Source organism: Talpa occidentalis, unplaced genomic scaffold (genome assembly GCF_014898055.3).
Source record: "Talpa occidentalis isolate TD23 unplaced genomic scaffold, MPIMG_talOcc4v2.1 talOcc4.9, whole genome shotgun sequence".
NCBI classification, from domain to species: domain Eukaryota; kingdom Metazoa; phylum Chordata; class Mammalia; order Eulipotyphla; family Talpidae; genus Talpa; species Talpa occidentalis.
Window position 1 is genome coordinate 78,564,130 of NW_023605305.1, and position 11,497 is coordinate 78,575,626.

The window sequence follows — 11,497 nt, forward strand, 5'->3', positions numbered from 1 at the left end:
CCATTTGGATGGACTTTTACCCATGAGGGGACGGGTAACTTTGGGTGCTTGATTTAGAAACTAGATTCTTTGCCTTTCCTGTATTGTTTCCTAATTGTATTAAAGTTCCTTCCCATGAAAGTCTCATATGTTTTGTGTTGATGCAGCGGATGGCAGAATCCATTTAGAATAGACAGTTTTGCAGGGTTTGGGCTGCCCCTCTCTCCCTGTCCTGTAACACTTTCAGGGCAGCTCTTTCTGCCCACTTGTGTCTATATGCAAGTGTCTTTTATTCCTCTGTCCCTTCCCCTAATTAACCGTTCTTTAAATATAACTAACATCTCTGTCTTGTGGAGAAACTCGCCTGGGAAACTCGTTGTGTGTTGCTGAAACCCGAGCTCTGGTGAAACCTTTCCCAGAGTGAACCCAAGGACCCCACACTCCAAACCCACAGACTCCAAAAACCATATCAAACCCAAGGACCCCACTCTCGAACCCAACATCTCCAAAAAAACAAACAAAAAACAAAAAAAACGACTTCATTAACACCACCCTTTGGAATGTAAATAAAATGTATCCAAGAACCAGATAGTCCTAGTTTTTAGATCCTACAGATAATCTCTTAAATCCTCATAACCTTCAAAATATATGTTCCCTTGGAGATTGCAGTCTATCTCCCAGGCATCTAAGGTTTAACACAGGGACCTCCTCCAGGTGGGGAGCATCTGGATCTCTTTCTGGGTGATAAGGGTTTTATCATCCTTTGAATCAGAGCAAGGGCTGACACAAATGACTACTTATCTAAGTATCTATTTCTCAAGACTTTTAACTGCAGCCCTGAGAAATTCACTGAAAATTTATTTCTCTACATTCAACCAACCAGTATCAAAAACTAAAACACATTCTTCCACAGTTTTCTTTATGACCATATCACTATATAACTGAAGATATTTTTGGAGATGGGTTAGGAGAGTGGGGTCCTTGGGCTCACTCTGGGAAAAGTTTCACCAGACCTCCCTATCATGGCGCCGGCGAGTTTCTCTGTGACAGAGACGTTAGTTATCCAGAAGGGCAGGTTTATTATAGAAGGGAAAGAAGGAGCAGGACTCTTTGTATAGACACAAGAGGGGAGAAAGAGCTGCCCCAAAAGGGACAGGTTTGCTAAGAGAGAGGCCTGCATGATCACAGGCAGGAGGCCTTGAGGAGAGCTGCCTCTGCTGAGGGAGGTCAGTGCAGAGAAGCCCCGGCAGGCACTGGTCATGGGCAGGCTGGAGACTGCTGTCCTGCAGAGGGAGAGAGTTGGTGGTGAGGGGCATCAGCACAGGCACTGCTGCCTGTGCCACTGCAGAGATTACAGATATAGTCTCCTCTCTTTGGGAGGGACTTATTCCTTTCTGGAGTGGCTTGTTGGTTGTTGATTTTTAATAACTAGAATTTGAAAAGGACCAGAGATTCTACAATGACCCTCAATCTCCATATCCTGCCTCTGGTCTGTAGGCCCGGCAGCACTCTCTAACAACAGTCTGACACTAGCTTCTAAGGTTTGCACCTCAGCTCCTAAGAGTTTTTCATTTCTTTCTTTTTTTTTAAAGATTTATTTATTTATGCATATAAGAATTGGGTACAGGCCAGAGGTGTGGGGGGTGAGAGAATTCACCAGAGCCAGAGGGGGAACAGAACAGGCAGAATGACTGAAATACACTGCTGAGGAGAGCAGCGGGTGAATCAGGAGAGGTCTGCTGCACCATGTGGGTAGCTCCCCGGCCGAGGATCAAATTCATGCTGCAGTGGCTGCAGATAGCTTCATTGGTTGCGTCTTAACCCCTTGCACCAGGGAGGCCCAAGAGCTTTTCATTTCTATAGCTGGTTTTGTTACAGGGCAGGGAGAGGGGCAGCCCAGACCCCGCAAAACTGCCTACTCTAAATGGGTTCTGCCATCCGCTGCATCAACACAAAACATATGAGACTTTAATGGGAAGAAACTTTAATACAATTAGGAAACAATACAGGAAAGGCAAAGAATCTAGTTTCTAAATCAAGCACCCAAAGTTACCCGTCCCCTCGTGGGTAAAACTCCATCCAAATGGGATTGGCCCAGAGCAAGGCTCCAAAGCTTGCCACAAGTCTAAAGCATCTTAGAGTGGGGACCCACAGAAAAGGATCAGAAATAACCAGACAAGTCTGGAGGGAAAAGAGCAAAATCAAAATCAAGACAAAAACTGCCATTGTCACCTCCCCACGGGTCTCTCACCCACATCTGTGTCAACCAGTTCATGACCAAAAGGCAAGCGCAAGGCTCCATGTGCCTCCTCCAGGTCTCCTTCTGTCTCCATCCTGCTTCCTTCCTTCCTCAGTCTCCTCTGCAGCTTCTTCTCTCCCTGCTCAGCTCCACCCTCCCTTGGGTGGGGCAGGAAATCTGGAACCTCCCTCTTTCCTGGGGACCACCCTGTTACAGTTTAACGACTATGTTAAATCATTTCTACCCAACCTCCAGCTCCAGGTATTATGTGAGCCAGGTTTCTGGTCTTGTGGTGCCTCTTTTCCAACTTTTCTATTCTTATCTTCCATCAGAACTATAGACCCACAAATAAGGTGATGCTTTTGTATAATGTAATTGTATTAGAAAAATGGGATCATCATATATATATTATTCTCATATATTTTTCTCATTTGTTTTTCCTCCATTTACCAATGTGTCATGAGAACACCTTTGGCCAAATGATAGAGCTACAAATCTTTCTTTTTAATCACGTATTATTCCACATTATGGAAGCACCGCAATGTATCTTGCTTTTTCTTATTTCCCTAGTGTCAGGGTATAAAAGAAATCTCCTTTGTCCCTCTGGGTTATTCTAGGTTGACAGTCAAAGAATCTGACAGATTGATAAGAGAAAAAGTCATATTGAAGCTTACTAAAAGAATACATACCTCCTACATACGTGGAGATGTTAGGGGGAAAGGATGTCCTGAGCTAATCCCATACAGGCTTTGGGGACCCCACCCCCACTCCAGACCAAAGTCATCAAGACATTGGGAAAGACAAATCCCGTCACCACCAAAGGGAAGGTGGCTGGGACCTGGGGGTGGAGATAAGCAGCCAGGGTTGGTATAAAAAACCAAACACGTGGGCCTTGGGCTCTCTCGCTCTGTCACTCGCCTCCTGGCTTCACGGCTCCTGGCTCGCGGCCAGCTCTCAGAGTGCCATTTGGGATTCCAGATCGGTGGATCGGGTAGGACGCATTTAAAATTTTGTCTCCCACTTTTCTCCCTGAGCTGTACATTTCCTCATTTCCCCTTCCCTTGTAAATAAACCTTTTATTAACCTTTCACGTGTGCCTGCAGTAGAGCATTGATAAGTCCTTTTAAGCGCGCGGGTGAGGACCCACAGTCAGGCACCCCGTTTTGTATCGGGGCTGCCCTATAACAGAGAGACCAGCAGGGCTGAGGAACTCACCCACGTGGCTTTCGTCACCATCTTAACTTAGCTAAGACAAGGGGGAAGAAGGGAAATTTAGTTAAGGTGAAGCATGGTGACCTAAGATGAGCAGCCTGGGAGTCTTAGTAACAACCTTTAGCTTAGGGTTCCTGGAATACAACTTAGTCCCTGGTATTGATATCGTAATTTAAGGTTTTCAGGCCTAGTCTCCCAGCCAGGAGCGGATCCCAGGCTGCGGGGAAAGGAGAGTCCCAGCCACTAGACCACCATGGGTTGGTGTCTCACGAAGCCACAGCAGGAACTTCCCAGATGCTCAGGCAAGTGAGAAGAGGCAGATTTGTTTAGAGAAAGAAAAAGGTTATTGAGGAGAAGTGGGACAGAAATAAAGTGGGATTCACAGGCCGGTGGAACCACACCAGGGAGGGGCAAGGAAGCTGAAATGGAGTCGTGCCTCAGGGAATATAGACCTTTCCCTGATTATTCTAAAGCTCCACCAGCCTCTGTGACTGGTTAGTTCTTGGTGGTCTCGTTCATTGTCTTAATCTCTCTAAGCCCAGAACCAAGTCTCTGTGTCCAGCCCTTATCTTAGCTGATTTTCTTTATTGCCCTTGTCCAGGAACATACCCTGTCTCTGGTCCTGGGGTGTTTGATTAACCCCCTTTGGAAGTTGTCCTTATCTCTGGAGTTTCCCTTATTTTTTTTTTTGTTTCCCTTATCTCAGGAGCCTGTTTAACTCTCCCCAGCTCCCTGCCTGCACTGTCCCTGCCTGCCTGATTAACTCTAACTTGCTCTAGGACTCAGTATGAATCCTGCTTCATGTGAGACCATGGACCGCCATCTGGCAGAATGGACCTGGAGGGGCCCATGACTACTGACCCTTTACTCACTCCTTGGTATGCAGCTATACAATTCACCTCTTGGTATCTAGCCATGTCATATCTAACCATGTACAGCTGCCGATGCAAACCCACCTGGAACCTTGCAGACACTGAAAGTGTATATAAACCCCTGACTTCCTACAAAGGGGGCTTGGCCTTTGGATGTGAATCTGCTGAGTCAACACTGGTGCAATAAACCTGCTTCTTGTTAGCCCTGGTGCCTAAATTTCCCTTCTGCCATGTAACAAAGGTATTGGAGAAAACAAAGGAATATTGTTTTAAGTTCTCCCTTCTCCACAGAAAAGAGATAGGATCAGGTCTTCCTGGGAGAAGTTCTTACAGAGAGATGTTTATAGATAAATATCATAGCATCAAAGCAACTTCCAATCAGCCCCACCCATGAAACAAGACTCTTGACAAAGGGGTGGTAGACTTTTGCTTTCCTACAGGAGTGATGAGAATTTCCTATTCCAGTTTTTTTTTTTCACTATAAGCAATATTGCTTGTATAACATATAACAGTATTGTATAAATACTCTTAAAGACTAATGCTTTCATTTCTATAGTACAGAATCCCAAGAGTAAAGCTTCTGGGTTGAAAGGCATATACATTTTTAATTTAAATAGCTATTGTTATATTACTTTCCAGTGTGCTGATAACAATTCACACTTCCCTTGATAGAAATCAGAGATGCCTTTCCTGGCATCTCAACAGCTTAGGTATTATTATTATTATTATTATTTTTAAAGATTTATTTATTTATGCATACAAGTACTGGGGTACAGGCCAGAGGTGTGTGTGGGAGGGGTGAAAGGATTCACCAAAGAGAGTGGGGAGCAGAACAGGCGGATCTTCTGAAATACACTGCTGAGGGCAGCAGTGGGCAAGTCAGGAGAGGTCTGCTACACCATGTGGGTTGCTCCCTGGCCATCTGGGGATCAAACTCATGCTGCAGTGGCTGCCAATAGCTTGATAGCGCTGTCTTTAACCCCTGCAACACCAGGGAGGCACTTAGGCAGTATTATTAAAAAATGGTTTTGGTCAATATGATAGGATCCAGGAAATTTTGATCTATAAGAGCTTTAGTGGATCTTTAGAGGTGGGCTTAGGTTTCCCCATGGTGGTATGGTAGGGGTGTCCTTGTCACTTAACTGTTTTGGCCAGAATGCTCACTCCCATAAGTTTTTTTCCCTAATGTTAATAATATTTTTTACTCTGTCCTTACCTCATACAGCAAGTGACTTTGTCCTTTTTTCTACCCAGTTTAACTGAGAAAAAAATGGACACACAAAAGCTTTCTTTTAAGGAAGTTTCTAGGGATAAGAATATTTGAAAACCCTGTTTTGAATAGTGCAATGACTTGATCAAAGTCTGGACTGCAGAGATCTGGTCACTTGGGGAAGAGGAGTTTGGATGGGGGCAGAATACCTCACTGGAACGCTGGTGCCCATCCTTTTAGATTTTGAGGATGTGACCTGGAGTGGAGTCAAATGGCAGAAAGTGGGCAGACCCGTGCCCTAGATGAACATGTGGGATTCACCGTGTGTGTGTGTGTGTGTGTGTGTGTGTGTGAATGTGCATGTGTGCAAGTGTGTGCATGGAGTCTAGGATGCCCCAGGTGGCACTAGTGGGCCAAGTTGACTGTGATGCCACTCTTGGAGATAGTGCTTTATCTTCCTGGCACCTTGGGACTTAACCATCCTAGGGACCTAGAGGAGGTGGTGAGCAGGGATGAGGTGGAAGAGCCTGAGGAGGGTGAGGGGAGGTGTTTTGACCTGCTTCTTCACAGGTGGAACTCTTCTTGCTTCCTATAAATAGGGGTAGCAGGAGAGCAGGAAACAACGAGAAAACTTAGAGAAACCAAATAAAGAACCACGGTTCATAGCTTGGGTCCACCCCACTCCTCCTCAGAAGGCCAGGATCACAGCAATGGGAGGCCACCAGGCTTCTGCTGCCAGGCTCAATTTAGGGCTTTCAGATGGGATGCCAAGGTTGCCACCCACCCAGGACACATCTCACCCCCCTTTCTCTCCCACCATTCACCAAGCTTCCAAACTTCCAAGTTGCTGCACCCCTCCCTTGGGATGTGCTGTGGCCTCATGGCAGAATGAAGCCAGCTTTCCCTGCCTTGCTTTGCAGTGCTGGTGGATCTTTCCTGGGTCAGGCTTTGCCAGCCCTGAGGGCTAGAGGGGGGTGGAGCTCTAGACCCAGGAGTGGGAACTAATGAGCACCCCACCCTGCTTATTTCTCTTCAGCTTATGAAGACTGTGGCTGATTTCTCACAAATGACCTAGAAGCATGCCCACCATGACTTCCCCGGGACCTGCATGCTTTTGCATCGGAGGGACTTTTCCACCACAGAAAAATATTAAAGATTATATTCTATGACTGCGTGATTATCAAGACAAATGTAAACTGAGATGGGTTCATTATTATGAAGCAGAAATTTGCTAAGTCTGCTGCTTGGCCTGCTGCTTGGATTCTGCTGCTTGCTGGAGCAGAAAGTTCCTGCGGTGTGCTGCTTGCCCTCAGTAGTAGCTATGGCTACCTTGTCCCCCTTCCCAAACAATAAAGAAAGTCTATGATGGATGGGGTGACAAGCTTCCGCATACAAACTGTGTAAAACCTTACCATTCCTCCTTCCTGCAATTTGGGGCTCAGACGCTTAGGAGCTATCCCAGTGAGCCCGCTGTTGTGTCAATTAAATCTCTCTCTACCTCTCTGAGTGCCATCTGATTTCTCTGGGAAATTGCCGTAACAATTATACATTCATTATTATGATATTCAAAATTCTTGTGCTTTGAAAAGAAATGAGAATGAAAATAATTTTGGGGTCACAGCGCCCCCCTGTGCCTGATGGGTAACCCTCATCTAGAACCCAGCAGCTCACCCAGAGCCCTTTCTTCTCAAGAACAGCCTAGTTAGTCTTTCCTTCTCTCTTCCCTTCCCTTTCCTTCTCCCCACTACCCCCTTCCTTCCTTCTTTTTTTAAAAACACCCTTAGTGGGGGACCGAAATCAGGATCACATTGTAGAGATAGCTGATTTCCCATGTTCATTGCAGCATCACTCACAGATGGTTGTCAACTAATGAATGGAAAAAGATGTGGTATACGAATACAGTGGAGTAGTATTCAGTCATGAGAAGAAAATATTGCCATTTGGGACAAATTGGACGAATCTTGAGTGTATTATACTAAGTGAAATAAATCAGACAGAGTAAGAGAAATATTGAATAATATCACTTATATGTAGAATCTAAAAAAGTCAAACTCAGAGAAACAGAGGATAGAGTAGTGGTTACCTGGAGTTGGGGACGGGGTTAATAGAAAATATTGATCAAAGGGTGCAAACTTCCAGTAATAAGATTAACAAATTCTGAGGTCTAGTGTATAGCATGGAGATTATAGTTAAAAATGCCCTACTTGAATGTTGCTGAGAATAGATGTTAAATGTTCTCATTACAAAAAAAAGAAATGGTAACTGCGCAATAGGATGGAGATGTCAGCTAATGCTACGGGAGTGTTCATTCTGCAATTAAAAAATGTATTGAATCAATACCTTGTATACCTTAAACATATGCATTGTTTTTTGCTAAAGATGTCTCACCAAAGCTGGGGAAAAACAAGACAAAAATAAACAAAGACAAAGAAAAAACAGCTTTAGAGAATTATAATTCACATACCATATAATCAAGCCTTAAAAAGTATACAGTGCCAGGGGGATTTTTGGTGAGGGAGGGCTTATACAAGAAAAATCTATTCTTTCACAGTTTGTTAAGCCAGGAGTTTGAAATCAAAGTGTTGGCAGGTTCATGCTTGCTCCAGAGGCCTTTTAGGGGAGAATCAGCTTTTTGTCTCTTTTGGAGTCTCATGGCTGCCAGCATTGCTTGGTTTGTGGCCGTACCACTCCAATCACTGCGTCTGTGGGCACACCGGCTCCTGTCTGTGTCAAATCTTTCTCTGACTCACCCCCTCCTTTTTTTCCCCCTTTAAAAATATTGCTTGATTGCCCAGAAATAAACATACACATCTATGAACAGTTAATCCATGACAAAGGAGCTGAGTATACACTAGAGAAAAGACAATCTCTTCAACAAATGGTATTGGGAAAATGGGACAGCAACATGCAAACCAATGAAACCAGATTACCATCTCACACTTGACACAAAATTTAGCTCAAAATTGATAAAAACGTGGATATAAGACCCGAAACTATAAAACACATTGGAGAAAAAAATAGGTAAAAATACTGCAAGATATTAGCTTCAGAAACATCTTTGGTATCTCTTGTAGTTTTGATTTGTCCCCTGGAGTCATCTACAATTGACCCTCCAACTTTCCCCCTGAAAGTTGCAGGTGATAATAGACTCCAGAGTTCCAAACTAGTTACGTTAGATAGATTTGGGCAGTGTAATTATCTAGGTAGGAAGACAGGTCTCTGCTGCTTCCTATCCTGACATCATCTCATAATTCTCTCTCCAGTGTTTTTAAAATATATTCAGAATAATACAATCATCACGACCTAATTTTAGGACATTTTCAACATTTCCCAAAGAAGCTTGTATTGATTAGCAGTCATTTCCCATTCTTTCTGCCTCTCACCTTCTGGCAACCACTGATCTACTTTCTGTCCCTATCATTTACCTATTATGGACATTTCATAGAAATGGAATCATGTAATATCTAGCTTTTTTTTTGTGATGGAATTCTTCTACTTGGTATAATCTTTGCATGTTGTCGTTTATATGAATATTTTAATCCTCTTTAAGGCTGCATACTATTCCTTGTATGGCTACAAGTACCACATTTTGTTTTCCATTTGTCAGTTGGTGGGCACTGTGGTTATTTCCACCTTTTGGTTGTTGTGACTAATGCAGTTATGGACATTTATATACAGATTTTTTTGTGGCTATATTTTCAAGCCTCTTGGATATATACCCAGGAGTGAAAAGTCTAGTTTTTCTTTTATGTGGAAAGAAAATCACAATACTCTGACTCTCTTCCTTGTGAAGTAGCATCCCTGGGCATTATTGTAGTCATTTGCTCCCCTGGAGTTTCCTAATTTTAAAGGGTCATCCCGTTAGCCACATATAAGTGCATTGGACCACTGTGGTATTTGACCTGAGCTCCAGACTCTTTGTGATCCTTATAGCCCTCCTTGAGCAGAGGAGGGGTGAGGGGGTCTCATTCATCTATCACCCTGTTGCAAAATCCAGCTGACCAGTATATTAGGTTGGACTCTAGAACAGGGTTCACTGTGATTGTGTCCCTGGGCCAGGGCTCCACAGCATTTGATATTCTAACCACTGCTTTCCCCAAACATGATTCCCCTCTCCCGTGTGGTGATCCATACCAGGCTCAAGCCAAGGATACAGCAGGGCAAGTGGTTGGAGCCCAGGCTTTGGAGTAAGGCAGAGTCAGGTTCAGCTGCTCACTGTGCCATCATTAGAGGTGTGACTGTGGGCAAACTACTTACCCACACCAAGCTTCAATTTTGTTGTCTTTATTTTTTTTAAGAGACTTTAAAAAAACCTTTATTTATACAATAGCTCGGGTACAGGCCAGAGGTGCGGGAGGGTGAGAGGATTCACCAGAGATAGAGTGGGGAGCAGAACAGGCAGACTGACTGAAAGCACTGCTGAGGGGAGCAGCGGGCGTGACAGGAGAGGTCTGCCACACCATGTGGGTATCTCCCTGGCCGTCCGGGAATCGAACCTGTGCTGCAGAGGCTTCCGACAGCTTCACAGTACAGTATTCAACCTGCTGTGGCAACAGGGAGACCTGTCTTTATTTTTGAATTGAGCTATAACAGCTATAACAGCTCAATTTTATCATCTCTGGAGATGCAAATATCTTGCTGTTATGTATGTGGTAGGGATTAAATGAAATCATGTATTTGTAATGCTTAACACAGTACTATGATAAAAGATAATAATTAGCAACATAGAAAATAATCAGCAATATTTAATGACATAGTAAATACTTACTAGATAGGATTAAGAGATTATTGAAAGAATAGAATGGAGGGCCTCCCTGGTGGCACAAGGGGTTAAGATGCAACCTACAAAGCTATCTGCAGCCACTGCAGCACGAGTTCGATCCCCAGCCAGGAAGCTACCCACATGGCAGCAGACCTCTCCTGACTTGCCGACTGCGCCCCTCAGCAGTGTATTTCAGTCAATCTGCCTGTTCTGTTCCCCACTCTGTCTGTGGTGAATCCTCTCACCCCCCCATGCCTCTGGCCTGTATCCCAGTTCTTGTATGCATAAATAAATAAATCTTAAAAAAAAAAAAAGAATAGAACGGAAAGAGAACTTTTCCATTACGGATTCCTCAAAGGTCAAGAGTGTGGGCGGCTGGAGCCAAGCAACAATCACCTTCCCGAGGGGAGACAGACAGTGTGTGGCTGCAGAGGAGCCACCAGCCCTCTGGGGAGAAGGCTGAAGAGACCAGGGTTAGGTCTGAGGCCACCTGTGAGATAAACGTGTAACAGGTGGTTGCCTCTGGGGAATAGGAGTGGAGGAAATCAGTTCATTATAAGTTCTGCTTCCACTTGACTTACAAAAACAAAAACAAAAACAAAACCAACTCGATGGATAGAGGATTCATTAAAACTACAATAACGCAGGGCCTCCACTGGTGGCGCAGCGGTCGAGCACTGGGTTGCGAAGCTGCCCGCAGCCGCTGCGGCGCCGGTTCGATCCCCGGCTGCTCCCGGGCCACCAGAGGAGGGTCGTCCCACATGGCGCGCAGACCTCTCCTGCCGCCCGCTGCTCCCCTCAGCACTGTACTTCGGTCCTTCTGCCTGCTCTGCTCCCCGCTCTGGCTCTGGTGAATTCTCTCACCCTCCCGCGCTTCTGACTGTACCCAGTGCTTGTATGAATAAATAAATCAATCTTTAAAAAAAAAAAAAAAACTACAATAACGCAGAGCAGATAGATCAAGTAATAGGGAAATAAACATTTTCAGGCAGCTCAAGAACTCAAGCCAGAAACAGTTCAACGAAGTTGGCCACGGGGAATGAGGGTAGGGAAGGGTGGGAGGAAAGAATGTACAGTTCACTTCGTCACTGTGTGTGGTTGTTATTTTGATTAGACAAAAACATTCAAATTGCTCAAGCCATCACCGGTAGACAAACGAGTCCAGGCCACACCCGGACCCCCGCTGCCTGCCTGACCCCCTGCGAAGTGAGGGGCTTTTGTGG